This window comes from Petaurus breviceps, unplaced genomic scaffold (assembly GCF_028583685.1).
Source record: "Petaurus breviceps papuanus isolate PSGF00001 unplaced genomic scaffold, PetGlider_PUasm1.0 90792, whole genome shotgun sequence".
Classification (NCBI taxonomy): Eukaryota; Metazoa; Chordata; class Mammalia; order Diprotodontia; family Petauridae; genus Petaurus; species Petaurus breviceps.
In genome coordinates this window covers 11,392,174-11,407,319 of record NW_027187347.1, presented here as the reverse complement: position 1 = coordinate 11,407,319, position 15,146 = coordinate 11,392,174, and the positions used below count along the sequence as shown (strand labels likewise).

General features: G+C 36.1%; 1 protein-coding gene across 41 annotated transcripts in view; it reads left to right on the top strand.

Annotated features, from left to right (window-relative positions):
• ZBTB20 (zinc finger and BTB domain containing 20) overlaps window positions 1-15,146 on the top strand; it is a 1,019,756-nt gene that overhangs the window by 455,132 nt on the left and 549,478 nt on the right. For 2 of the 41 annotated variants that reach the window (XM_069069958.1, XM_069069960.1), the window contains exon 1: window positions 10,196-10,564. The exons of the other annotated variants lie outside the window; for them this stretch is intronic. The gene's annotated coding sequence lies outside the window, so the exon portion shown is untranslated. Of the gene's footprint in view, window positions 1-10,195; window positions 10,565-15,146 lie in introns of those variants that run through there. 41 annotated transcript variants of the gene reach the window in all.

The following is a 15,146-nucleotide window of genomic DNA, read 5'->3' as shown; positions in this document are numbered from 1 at the left end:
CAAGAGAGGCTCTGCCGATCATCTCAGTATGTTTCCTGGGATGGGGAGGATGCGGGTGGGCAGAGGAGGGAACAAGTGGGTCAGGTGAGACCCATGGAAAAGTCCCAAACAAAAAGTATCTTTATTCTTCCTTCTCTGGGTCTCAGTTTCCTATTTAATTGTATCATACTTTAATCCAAAATTCTCCCTCATTTCAAAGTAACAAAAAAAAAAATGCAAAACAACTGCAATAGAAAACTTTGAACTTCCTGTAACTATTTAATTTTCAATGAATGATACAACTAAAATAGTTTTGATTTGTATTCACTTGACCTAGTAGTCAGCATTCACCAAAACTAGCATGAAATTTGGTAGAATAGTACCACAAACCAAACTCTAATACAGAGTCTCTTGAATTATGTCATTGAATAAGAAGGGGCTCTTTTCCACACAAAACCACCGTCCTAATTCTTTTGGTCTTTAATTGACAGAGACAATTGCTATCAGAAACTGGGGGGATGAAGTCATCTCTACAATGGGAACTCATGATTTTTTTAAAAAATTAAAATGAACAAAAATATATTTTAAAAGGAATTCAACAACAGATACATCAGTGGACTTCAGACCTATTTTGAATTCTGATGTAGAGCAGAAAGAATCCCTAAGCATATAAATCCCTAGTTCATATCATGATTTCATCAGATTGGATGGAGAGTACTCTGTTAGCCAAAAGAGGGCATAGCCCTCTTCTTCTTCCTTTTCTATTCCCTCACCCCAGTGCCTTTTCCCACCAATACACTTTCCACAGAGAGTGAAGACTTTGGGAAGGGAGCAAAAGGAGATTCCATTCCTCTGGATTTGTGTTGGCAGTTAAAAGTGTTGCTAAGCAGGATTTTCCCTGTTCCCTTTTCTTCTAAGATTTGAATTTTCCAGTTGAATTAACTTGGCTGTCAAAAAGTCAAGCTGATTTTTCTTTCCACTGATTAAATTGATAATGGGTTAAATAAAATGTTAAGAACAATTAGGTAGAGTAGATTTTTAAAAGCTACTTAACAAACAAACTTCATAAGAATATGTTGATTTTCCCTTTCCCCTTCTGTAAGGAAAATATTGTATAAAGTTGTGAATTCCTGTTCCATGAAACATTTCTTTTTACTTACCTGCAATTACTGTATAACTCACACTTGGAAAAAAATTCCATTCCTCTAGTTATTGTCTTAAAAAGAAATTGTAGTGCGATCATTTTGCTTTTTACACAGAATCATTTTGGACAGCTGATCTTCAAGACAACTAATGTCTTCCATTCAGTACTGACCTCCATAATTGGTTCAAAATACACGGTTACTACCATTCCACAACTTGTTGTAAGGCTTTCATTCTTCTCATGTGTTTCCAGGGCCTACCCATCACCCTCTGCAGCTCTTACCTTCCACTAGTGGTATACAAGTTACCCTCTCTTAACTTCTTGATCTTCCCTTCTAATATTTTATTCTCCTACTGTCAAAACTGTTCATTCTTATTCTTAGCATTATCCCCCCCCTCCATAACCTCCCTTACTGTTACCATCATAACAGCCTAAAATACCCTATTCTCCAAAATCATCTTTTTAATCAAAATTCAGTTCAAATCCAAGCACTTTAGGAAATCTATCCCAAATAAGTAGATTCTTTTATCAACTAATTCTTTCTACTAACATCAAAAATCCATCCATTTCATAGAAGGATGAACATCTGCTTAGTTAATACATTTGTTTCTAGAGGTTCACTAGGACCTTATATATTTTTTATGTTCATTACAGCATGTAATACTTAATGATCGTTAATTATGGAGATGCCTCAATTACCTAGCATTGTTGTGCAGTGAAATAGTTTAATCACTAAACTCTCTGTAAAGCTAAAGCTTATCCATTAGAAGACCAAAACTTTGAAAATATAGTTTTTAAAATATCTATCAAAATCTTTCTGATACATATTATATAGTTTCCCACTTAAATATATATATATATATATAAAACAATTTAAACTTTAATTGATTATTCAGATTCATTATCAAAACAATTATAAAATGGGCATACTAGCATTTTGTTGGTGGAGCTGTGCATCAGTATAAACATTTTATAAAGCCGTTTAGCATTATGCAAATAAAGTAATTAAAACACCTATATCCTTTGACTCTGAGATTCCTCTTACTAGGCATGTGCCCCAAGGAAATCATTGATAAGAAGAAATTCTACATACACACCAAAATATTTATAGCAGTACTTTGTAGAGCGAAAAATTGGAAGCAAAGCAGATGCCCATCAATTGGAGAGTGGCTAAACAAATTCTGATACATCAATATTCTACAAGATGAATGTCAAAAAACAGGGAATGATTTACAAGATCTGATGCAGGGTAAAGTATGCATAGCTAAAGAAACAATGTGCACATCAACTACAACAATGTAAATGAAGAACAAAAATAAAACAATCAAAAGTAATTGTTTTAATATTACTAAAAACATATTTGACTCCAAAGAAGAGATATGAGAAGATATCTTCACCTTATTCCTTTGCAAAGGTGGGAGGTCCATGAGTGTGGGACATTGCATTTATTTTCAGACTTTTTAGATGTATTGACTGCTTTTTACTGATTTTCAATAGCTTCTCTTCTTTGTCCTTTCTCTCGTTTAAAAATATATTACTTGTTATGTTGGATGCTTCTCTTTAGGGGATGAGGGGAGGGATATTGGGGAAAATTCTGGAGATATAAAAACAAAAGACATCAATGAAAATTTACACTCCCCAAAAAAGGAGAAAAAGGAAATGCTATTATAGCCCACTATATAATATAGTAAATCCCTCAGGAGCTTTTTGAAAGTATAAGGCAGGTTATCGCTATGCTAAATGTCTCTGGAAAGCTATGCTTTTTCCAATGCTTGTGTCTAATTTTTATTGTTTTTCTGGCTCCTCACAGCCAGGCAGTTAGCTGTCATTTTTTGCTGCTGACAGTCTGTCTGCTCCTAACAGAACTTCCCTCTACTTCATTGCTTGTGCCATGGGCTTGGACATCATCTAACCAAACATATGGACACTCAGTCTTAAATAAGAGTACATAGACAGAGTGAAAGCCTGAGGTCTCTCCTACGAGTCCAGAATTTGAACTTTATTTCATAGACTTTATGATAGCTACTTTGTGTAGAGACCTTTTTCTCTTACTACTTTCCCTTACTTCTCTAACTTCTTGGTTATTTTCTAGATACCTAAGGCTATATGGAGGATATCCTATATAAGCATAGTAGAGACATAAGTGACATCTGAATAAGTTAGATATTACTGCATTAAATATGCACCCTACCAAACCTCTATTGACACCATCATCAATAAGTATTTTTTTTTCATTATATCAGCATTGTTTAGAGAACTACTAGGTACTAAGGGAAATAGAAATTTAGGATAAGATGCAATCCTTGTTCTCAATAGCTGCCAACTAAGATAGAAATTAAGGAAATGTATCTATGGAACTGGATTCTATCATCTTGTGTGTGTTTTTTGTTTGTTGTTATTAATTTCAGTAATAGTGACCTAGACTCTGTTGGTTGTAATGTGCAAACGTCTAGTGGACAGGAACCTTGTCCCAAGTGTGACATACAATGTCTCTCACATCTTGGCTTCTGGATACACTTCAAACCAAAATAGAATTCACCTTGAATCTTTCATTGAGCTGGTGGGAGAGGGAGCTTGGACATTTAGTTCTTAGCACAAAGTACTTCTCTGAAGAATGAAGGACTCGGTCATCCATAGGGACTGGCCTGAGGGGAGTGCTGAATGTGCTGCTGAGGACACGGAGCAGGACTTAAGAACCAGCCACCCACCACTATTCTAATCTTGGTTGCTGGAGCCAGCTCTTTGATCCTTGGTGTGCATCCTGCTGCCAGTTTGCTTTGACCCTCCCCATTGACATTACTCCCACCCTACAGTATAGGACCTGGGAAGGGGATGGAGGCTAGGTGGTGAGGGAGATGGACACTGCAAGGCCATTGCCTGTGTCAGGCAGTGAAAGCTACCTAAACAGCTCTGCTTCTAAGAGCACGTGTTTAACACTTCTGCCAATTCATCAGAGAATATGTTTTATTCTATACATCATTCAGCACTCTGCTGAAAAACATTTCCTTTTATTCTGTTTTCCTATTACTTAGGTCATGGATCTACCATTGATAGGCAACTATTTTAAAGCCTCTCAAATAAAAGGCTTACTACTCAGTGTTATTACATATTCTTCCTTCATAAGTGCCTGCATATTCTTGGGAACATTTGCTTTCTCTTCAGTCTTGATATTTTAAAACTAATTAATCTGTTTAGAATCAACTTTGCCGACTTGATTATAATGTAAATATTTTGTACCTTATATAGCATTTTTCATTTGAAAGTTTCAATAGATTTTTCAAGTATTCTCTATTTATTCCAGCATGCCCCTTGATGAGGCATGTAAATATTATTAAACTCATTGTAAAACTGAGTAAACAGATACAGAACATTCAAATAACTTATCCAAGGTCCTACCAGGAGTTTCCATTCTATCTACTAGATTTTGATTTTTAACATCTGCTAGGTGAAATGATCAAAGCATTTTATTTGCATCATCTTGATAGCTTCAGCCATGTAGCATAGTTTACAAAATGGGAAACTGATATATGAAGAAGTTATTGAAATTGGGACTTAAATCATACAGCAAGGCTGTAAAGCTGGTGAAATCTTGGATCTTGGGCCTCTTAGTTCAGTGAACTGACTGAAGATAGTTTTTAGGTCAGGTCATATTTCTATCTCTAAGTATATCTCTATTTTCTTATTTGCCACAGTTGAAGAGGTTGTAAATTCACTGAAAACATTTTTGTACCCCACAAAAGACAAATAACTTTAAAAAAGTTTGGGATTTCTTAGTCCCTCAAATTGACTATAACCACATAGAATTTTCACCTTTAGGAAGCTAGGGGATCCCCGATTTCCTGCCAAGAATTAAGAATCCTATATTTAAAAAATCTAGCACCTCCCCCCTCTCATCTCATTATCCTGAGTTTACATATAAAATATTAACAAAAGTACTTTGTTGTAGAATCATAGATTTAGAACTGGAAGGGATTTTGGAGGCTATCTAATCTGACACCCTAATTTTATAGAGGAGGAGCATAAGGCCCAGAATCACACTGCTAACATTTGTCTGAGGGAAGATTTATTTATTTATTTGCTTTTTGGAGGGGGGAATGCAGGGCAATTACGGTTAAGTGACTTTCCCAAGGTCACAAGGCTAGTAAGTTGAGGCAAGATTTGAACAGAGGTCTTATTGATCCCAAGTTCAGTGCCTTGTGCTGTACTCTGGAGGTATTTGTTTATTTGACCAAATATGAATTGTACAACTCACACAAGAAGGAAGTTACATAATTTGTAATGTCTTTTATGTATATATCTTTGTTCCTTGAAATTTTCACTTGATATTTGTTAATTCAAGGAAGAAAAGTTATTAGGCTTACCAATTAATATAATATAATTTAGAGGGGGAAAAGCCCTGAACTGCACCCAGCTCCACCCTTGAACTTTATGTATGACCTTGGGAAAATTACTTAATTTCTCTGGGCTTCATTTTCCTCAAATACAAAATGAGGGATTTAGACTAGATTATTTCTAAAATCTCTTCCAGCTCTAATTTTCTGTGATTCTAGAACTTCCTGACATGAAGATCTGAGGACTTTTTCAGTTGACCAAGTAAAAACAATTAAATAAAGCTCCAGGGAAGTAGTTCTGTGTTTGGAGGCAGAGACCCAGGCAAACCAAATTCTTGCATAGTATTACTAAGCTGTCCTGACTCATATCTACATCCTGGTAGACTATGCACATGGAGAGAGTCGTGTGGTTTCCTCATGCTCCTGCCTGCCATTAAATAGAATTTTCAATCAAAAATTATGGCTCTCAGAAAAGTTGCTTTGGTAACCAGAACCAAGCCCTGTTTTGTTCAACAGAACTAGCAGGGCACCTAGATGATTGTCTTCCATATCTCTTTTCAGTAGCTTTCTATTCCTTTATTTTTAATGGTGGGGGTGGTGTTTTAGCACATACTGTCAGTAAAGATCAGTGATTCCCTGCTTCTCTGGCTAGTTAAATCTTTTCTCTGTCCTGCTCTCAAGATTTACCCTCCAGAGGAAAATCAACAACAGTAACTTATATTTAGCACTTACTGTGTGTCGTGTACTACGCTTAGTGTTTTACAATTTCTCATATGATCCCCACAACAGTTCTGCAAGGTAATAATAGTTAATAATAATGATAGCTAACATTTGCATAGTACTGGCTCTGTCACACTGTGCTAAGCACTTAACAATTATCTCATTTTATCTTCGTAACAACCTTGAGAGGTGGGTGCTGTTATTATCCCCATTTTATAGATGAGGAAACTGAGATAAACAGGAATGAAGTGACTGGCCTGCAGCTAGTAAGTGTCTGGGACCAGCTTTGAGTTCAGGTATTCCTGACTACAAGTCTGCTACTCGATCTACTGTACCACCTAGTGACCCTTAGATTAGTCCCTATATTTATACCAGATAATCTATATTTACATCAGATAAACTAATGTACTAAAGTTCAACAACTGAAAATAATTTATTATCTATTCCAGAGTTATTTGTATTTTTACAGAGTATAGTGCCTTAGGGCAAATGAATGGACAACTTTATAGGAAAAAATCTCACGCATCCATTAGGTAAGTGGAGATTTTTTTTTTGTTGTTAGAAAAGTCTTACCCATGATGTTCAGATAATAGTCTTTCCTGCTTAGAAGTCAGGGCCAAGCTTTAACTCTGAATAGTTTATATGTATCCATATACATGACCTGCAATGTCTAGATGAGTTTTAAGAGCTAAGTTAACATTTGGTAGAGTTAGAAAAAGGTAAAAATATTGTGGTATTTTCCAGTGACCAGGTCTAGTTAGAAAACCCACAAAAGTGGTCATTTTGATATAGCCCCCAGTATGTTATATTGTCCTCTCCCAACTGATGTAGCTGTATATCAGGTTTTCTCTGCTTAGCTCAAACAGTATCAGAAAATATTCTTAAAACTAAATTAATTTCAGCTCACTCATTTATTGAATGTTTAGTACCTTCTTTCAGGGGAAACAAATAAGAATAAAAATCAGTCCTGGGACTCACAAAGGTTTAAACCTGGGAGAGAAGTGAAGATGTTCACAGATAGGTACAAAACAAAATAAAATGGAAATATCAGTACAATGGATTTTAAAAAATTAATGTTTTATTTTTCCCATTTACATGTAAAAGCAATTTTAACATTCTTTTTTCAAGTTTTGAGTTCCGAATTCTTTCTTTCTCTTTCCTACACCCCTCTCCCCCAATGAGAAGGCAAGCAATTTGACATAGGTTATACATGTGTAGTCATGCAAAACACATTTCCATGAAAGTCATGCTGTGAAAGAAAACACAGGCAAAAAAACCAACACCAAACAAACAAGAAAAATAAAGAAAGTAAAGAAAAAAATATTTTCAGTCTGCATTCAAGAACTCTACCAGTTCTTTCTCTGGAAATGGACAACACCTTTCATCATAAGTATAATGGATAGAAGTTTAAGCTTTACTTAAAACTTTATTTTAAAATATATTGACACAATAGAAATGTTATGCTTCAATGAACAAGTGCAAAGCACTTATTAAATTCTTAATAAATGCCACACACTGAGTCAAACTAAAGGGATGGTTAGTGGAGCTGGGGAAATCAAGTGATAACATGCTTTCTAGAAGGAATGGTAGTATTGACTTGATTACTGCTCCCAAGAATAAGAGGTAGAAAGAGAAAAGAGTACAGTAGGGTAGATGGCATGAAAGTGGACAGGATGTACACCCAAATGGAATTTGAACCATGTTCTGAAGTTTGGGGCTAGCTAGATGTATTGGGCAATTTGGCTGTGTGCTGACTCTGTATAGGGTTTTATTATATGTAGCAATTTTGTTTATGGAAATAAGATTTTGCTAATGCTATGTTTGATTCCATGTCATAATTGGCATTATATCACTTTATTGTTATTGAGAATCAAAAGAATATGAGTATAATCAATCATTAAGAATTTCTTAAATAGTATGAATATATACCAAGCACAAGCCTAGGAACTTACATTCTTTTGGGAAAAATATAGTTATATACATATACATACACATAATTAATATAATTAATGTGATAACTACATATTACACCGATAAATAAATAAATAAAATGTATGTTTCACCAAGATAAGCAACAACTAGACATAAACAACATAAAGATAATCAAATTATAAGATTTTTGCCTGTGACCTGAATGAGAAAAAAAAGAGTTGCCCCACTGGTTGATCTTAGCCCTCAACTCAGTTCAACAAAAGGAACAGACATTGCTTAAGCACCTACCACATACAAGGCGCTGTGTTAGGGAGGATATAAAGATAAAAAAGCCACAGTTCCAAGACCAAACCCAATTGATGTAAAAATGAAAAGCATAGGAGGAGCCTCAAGAACAAAATAAAGACAAGAAATAAGAGGGAAAAAGAAATATGATATGGATGGAGAAGAATGAAACAGAAGCAGCAGTGGAGACATAGAGAAACCACCTCAATGATAATAAAGAGAAATGGAAGCAACAAAGAATGGTCATTAGAGAGGAGGGCAAAGAATAGTGAGGAAATTCAGGGCAGGAGCAAATAGGATATGAGGCTGAAGCAATTAAAGGCATCACTCAGTCACAATCCAAATCTCCTGACTAGACCAAAGGCAAAAGACAAAGTCACTTAACATTCTTCATTTTGGCTTCCTAGTCAACTGAGAGCCCTCTCTCCAAATACAAGAATGCATTCTTAATTGCCAAGTACAATGGTCTTTTCTCAATCCTTATTCTTATCAAATTTCTGGAGTATTTCATACTGTTTTGATCATCTTCTAGGTATTCTCTCCCCTCTGGGTTTTTGTAACGCTGTTCTCTCTTGGGTCTCTGCCTGATTGCTCCTGCATAGTCTCCTCTGCTACAGGATTATCCATATTGTGTATATATATATGTGTGTGTGAATGTGTATTTGCTTATTTGTGGGTCTGTGACTCTTCTGGAGAGTTGAAATGATGAAACATCACATAGTTCAGTAACTCAGGCATTACTGGAGAGGAAGAATGTTATAGTGAAAAGAACTATGACCAGGATGGAAATCAATATGTCTACCTTTGAGTGAACCCTCTCTCTTTCTGCTGTTAATAAGACATTGATCATGGATGATTTGGTTTTTTTCTCCCCTTTGGTTTCATTTCCATTATCTATAAATGATAGCAGGCCGGTCCAGATCACCTCTAAGGTCCCTTCCAATTCCTCACATTCTGTGATCTTGTAAGTCCAGCAGTAAGGTAGCATCGATAGCCAAATGGAAGTGAGTCTCCATGTACCGTGTGGTCTACTCTACTTTATCCCTTGTAACATAATTTATGGGGAGATTCCCTATTCTTACAGCAGGCACTCAGCAATTTTATCCCCTATCCCACACTGTTCTTTTTCACAACAGCCATTTTGTGTCAACTCTTGTCACTAATTTTATTTATTTATTTATTTTTTGTTTGTTTTTTTGGAGGGGGGAAGGCAAGGCAATTGGGGTTAAGTGACTTGACTTGCCCAAGGTCACACAGCTAATGTGTCAAGTGTCTGAGGCTGTATTTGAACTCAGGTCCTCCTGACTCCAGGGCTGGTGTTCTATTCATTGTGCCACCTAGCTGCCCCCACTAATTTTAAAAAGAGCAACAGAGAGATTCCGTTTTTTGCCCACTTCCTTAGAACAGACTAGCAACAGAGCTGGCGTGCTTAACTCACACCCCTGATTTTCCAGACTTTTCCTCAAGCCCACTGAGTCATGTTTTCTAATTCCCTATCTTTACCCTGTAGCAAACTTTTGCAATCCAGGGGCTATCAGAACCCTTTGAAAATGTGAGTCTAATGTCTGTACTGGCACTGTTAAGGCCCCCTCAGATAAAATGGAGGAACATATGGCTCCCATCTGAATACAAATTGCTGGACATAACATGGTAATTCAACTGAGATGTCCTGTATATTGTAAACTGAGAGAGTGTGATTAGAGGTGTTTATAAACGGCAGCTGAATATGACCCCCTATTCCTCTTTCCCTCTCCCCCCTCCCTGCCCCCGCCAGTTTCCCTTAACCTGAATCTCAGCCATTGAATGCTCCAGCCTTGCTTTGCTATTTGTTAAAATGGCCAGTGTGAGGAATTATTAATTAAAGCTAACAAATCACCCTGATGAGCTGTGGCCTGGCATGGCTGAAGGTTGATTGGTGAAAGAGTTCTTCTGTGAAGAAAAGACTTTTTGTGCTCCTGGTGCAGCCAGGGACAGATTACTGAATATGCAAGCTAGAAGAGAAATCACAGGACAAGCCAATTGAGTATTTACTGGCAAATAATTGCTCTCTTAAGCTGTGGCTCTCTTCCTAAATTCTTAACATTCCCGAGGGCTAGAAACACAGAAAAAAAAATGCATCGGTACAGAGTACATTAAAAAAAAATACGTAGACCAATGTTTCAGGCTTGTGCAGGTAAGGAGTGCCATGCCGTGATTGTGTGTGTGTGTGTGTGTGTTTGTGTGTGTGTGTATGTATGTAAGTTTGTATGTAAAGACTAAGAGGGAACAAAGGAGAGGTAGGGGAAAAGTACAAATTTTTATCGGCTGTTTATATCAGCTTGTTGTTTATTGGAATACTTGCTCTGCATACTTCCAAGTTGACTGAGAACTCAGTTTCATTGCATCATTTACTGTGAAAGTTAGAGGGGTGAGGAGGGACGTCTCCCAGAGTAGCACTATGACTATCAGTCTGAGAATATGTAAATGTTTGTTTCCAATAATAGGTATAAACTTTCTACAGATATATTTGAGTTTATCTATGTGTATATATTTGTGAAATGATTTTAGAATCCTTCGTTATTCCTGACGTTGTTAATTATGTCCCATCTCAGTACTGCCTGAAACACATGTGGGTTCAACTATCACATTTATTTTTAAAAGTAAACACTGTTTTACATCAGCACTGAAGCTGGCCTCGTGTAACAATTCAAAAAAAGGTTGTTATACTTTCGGGAGAGTTGCTTGAACCACAGGCTTCTATGATACTAACTAATGTGTGCTTATTGTCAGTTGCCTTGTCTTAAGTAATATACTCATAAAATGACATTTTAAAATGTTCATCAGATGATTGAAATTTATGAACATTCAGAAATGGGGAGATGGCTTTAGGGGATTTTTCAAACTAATAAAGTTTTGTTTCATGCAAAAATAATTCAGGTTTTGAGACTTTAAGATATTTGCTGGTACAGATACTAGAGTTAAAAACATTTCTGTGGCATATAGATACACCAAGCATGCATTGGTTATGAATATTCTGCACACACTTGGAAAGGATAAAATACACATATTCTTTTTTAGACAACAGTGTTTTCTAATTGAGAATAATTGGCTGATGAAGCATTATTTTAAAATAACTGAATAATTTGAAATTTAAACAAAAGAACAAACATAATTTAAACTAAATTAACTAATTAATGATTGCAAAGTGCTTAATTTTTAAAAAACCAGCTACATGATAGTAATAATAATAGAAATAATAATAATGAAAATTCTGGCAACCACACAGAAGTTAATTAAAAGTCAGACGATTCTCTCATTGAATCTTTGCATGATCATATTGATTAGTATTTTTTCCTGTTGTGTTACATTTTACAGTGTAAAATAGTTTATAATTTTACATTAAATCTAATAAAATGGAATAGCATATCAAAAGAATTGAGGGGATAATATTTAATCTCTATTGGGTCAAAATCCAGCCTTTATATTCCCAGAAGCAGCTTCTCTAAAATCAGCAGAAGTTGCTTGTGAGTTCCAAGGGCAGAATTTGGTCCATTATTTTGAAATAGCAAATGGGGGCACTTAAAGCATATGTTCGGCAACTAAACCATCTGCTTTCATTATTATGAATACCAAAGAATTATGTGGACTTGGAAAGGCTCAAAAAAATAGAACCAGAATTCTGTGAAAGATATTTTTTTTAATTCCAATTTACTACTTCATGTTATAAAAGTCTTTTAGGATTACCCTTGTTAGTGAGATATCTTTTCTGGGTCCTGTGGGGGCTTTTTTAAAGCTTATATATGCATGAAAAAATCATGGTTGGTATGCTTTAGTGTCACCCACTAAACTGCACTGGCCATAAGGATATGTCAAATCTCTTGTTACTGATTCAATCTAGTGAACTAAAATGCCTCTTCATAAAATGGGTTTTGATTGTCTTGACATCAGTGAAACTTATGGTGAACCAGAGAAACGCTGTAAAATGGTGACTATTGGAACAAAAATGAGGTCCAGCTGCTGGCTTCTGGACCATCTACAAATGAGTTGCTGGAGACATGCGGAGGCCAGACTAAAGTGCACTTCTGTAGTCCAGCTGTGATGTAATGGAAGCATGAATAAGCTATTGGTTACCCATGCTGGAAAAAAACAGGCACACTTTGGCACTATTCCCAGGGTGGTACTATAACTCTTTGGTGATTTGAAGGATATGAGATTCAGAAATTAATGCAAGACCAAGAATCGCATTAAGGTCCCACACATAATATTCCTTCAGCACAGAGTGGTCATATAACTGCAGATCACTATGAGCATCATCATTAAGAAGGTGCCTGGTGCCCAGGTAGAGCTCTTCAGATTTATCAGAATTTTGCTAGAGGCAATTTGAGAATTAGCCAGTTCATAACAAATAGAAACTGGACTAGACTCTTGATCTAAAATGTAAGCAATCAGCAGTATGATGATGGTATGGTCTTACTCAAAGTATGATGAACAAACTTCATAAGAGAAATGATACAGTGAAAATAAAATGATAAGGTTGCAACGCAGAAGGCAAAAGATAGAAAAATATTCTATTCCTCCCAAAAAAATGTTAAAAAATTTACTTATTGAGTACCTTAACTCAAGACTTATTCTTCAGTCTAGAAACTAAAAAAAACTAAAAATAATAATCTTAAAATACCTGAACTGGATCATAAATGATGTAATGGTCTTATATTCAAAACATTGATGCTCCAGTCTCACATAAATCTTCCCACGTTGAGCTAACTCAGTGCCATGTGCAGGCAAATTTGTGTGAAACCGGGACATCAAGGTTTTGAATATGAGACCAATATTTCTTAATTATTTCCTAATTTGGTACTTAATTTAGTGGTTAGGGGATTGCAAGTGACAGTGAAGATTCAGAACAGGCTTTGCAATTGTAAGAGAAGAAGAGGTGGAATGACAACACACTGATCAGATAAGGGAATTTTAACATTCACTAACTGGGAAGTAGGACACTTGTGTGTGATGGCAAGATCAAGGGTATGGCAATCTCTTTGTGTCTCTGAGATAGGGTGGAGTGTGTCATGTGAAATAAGTAAGTTGAAGAGCCGAGGGCTAATGGTCTATGAGGATATATCCATTTGTGTGTTGAACTCTTCTTATATAAGGGTCAGAAATGAGGAGGAAAGACACTGGGCCAGGCACAGAATTCATTAAGGGTAGAAGGGTAGTCTCCCTGAGGTATGTAGACAAGAGCTACCATAATTGTGGTCAAGTGATAGATATGCATTTGAGTGATCCTTAAAGGAGGAGAGATTACAGAATGATGATGATAGAGCTTGGAAGTGGCAATGGTGAGCAAAGAGTATTCCAGATCCCCTACTTTGACTAGTAAGCCAGGGGAATGGTGGACTTATGGTGGCAAGGCAGTGGTTTTACACCTCCTTAATTGAATCACTACTCCATTCACCACAGAAGGTTTCTTTTATTTCTCCTCAAATCTCCCTTAACTCCTTCTTCCCCCACCCTCTCAACTGAAAAACTTCTCTTTCAAAAAAAAGAGCTATTTGCTGAGAGCTCCCTCTTATCACTTCTTCCTTTTCTTATAACACTCCCTCACTCCCTTATAAACTCCCTCCCTCATTCCCTTCTCACATGAAGAGGTGGCCCTTCTTATCAGAGTAAACCCTTCTGCTTGCAGAAGTGAAACCATTCTACCTTGTCTTCAACAGAAGATTGTTTCCTCTATCATCCCTACTTTCATTTAATTTTAACCTCTCCCTGTTTGCTGGGTACTTCTTATTGCTTATAAATTTATCCATGTCTCCCCTATCCTCAAAAAAACCTTCACATAATCAGTCTATCCCTACTAGCTACTATCCTATATCTCTCCTTCATTTTATGGCTAACCTCCTTTAAAAAGCAGTCTATAATCAGTGCTTCTACTTCCATTCCTCTCAGTCTCTTCTTTACATTTTAAACTCTCTTCTCCCTTTTCAACTTCATCATTTAACCTAAAATGCTATCTTCAGAGTTACAAATAATCTCTTAATTTCCAAACTTAATGGTTTTTTTTCTCAATCCTCATTCTTCTTGACCTCTCTGCCAGCCTTTTACTTTGTCAGTCTCCCTCCTCTCTTTGATACTCCCTCTCTAGATTTCTGTGACACTCCTCTTTCCTGGTTCTTCTGCTAATCTGACGGCTTCTTCCTCCAGGCCACACTTGCTAGCTATGTGTGCCCACAGGACTCTAATTCTAACATTCTATGATTCTCCTTTGTGATAGATACATTTGTAGTTATTTATCTATATGTTTTTGTCATGTTTCATATTGTTTTTACTTGTTTTTTCCCAGCTAAACTCTAAACTTCTTGAGGGCAGAAGAAACATATGCTTTGCTTCAGTTAATTAAGTTTTTCTTTTTTTTCACCATCAACTTGGTTCAGTGGAAGTGAATTTTCAAACCAAGTCCCTGTCCTCGAGGAGCCAACATTCTAGTCAGTAAATAAAACTTCTACACATATGAAAAATGAAGCTACATAGATATGATTAATTGATTTTTGTATGAACCATTTAATATTAATACTGCTCTCTCAGGCCATAGTGATGTCTCCATTTCATCCATGAAGAAGGGGGAAGCATACAAACAAGTACCATGTCCTTTTGGCCATAAGGTTCATTCTATATAACTCGATTATTATTGGAAAGAAAATAACATTTCAAAGCATATTTAATTATAGAATGCCAGAGCTGGAAAGGACATTAGAGATTATCTCATTTTAAAGATGAGGACG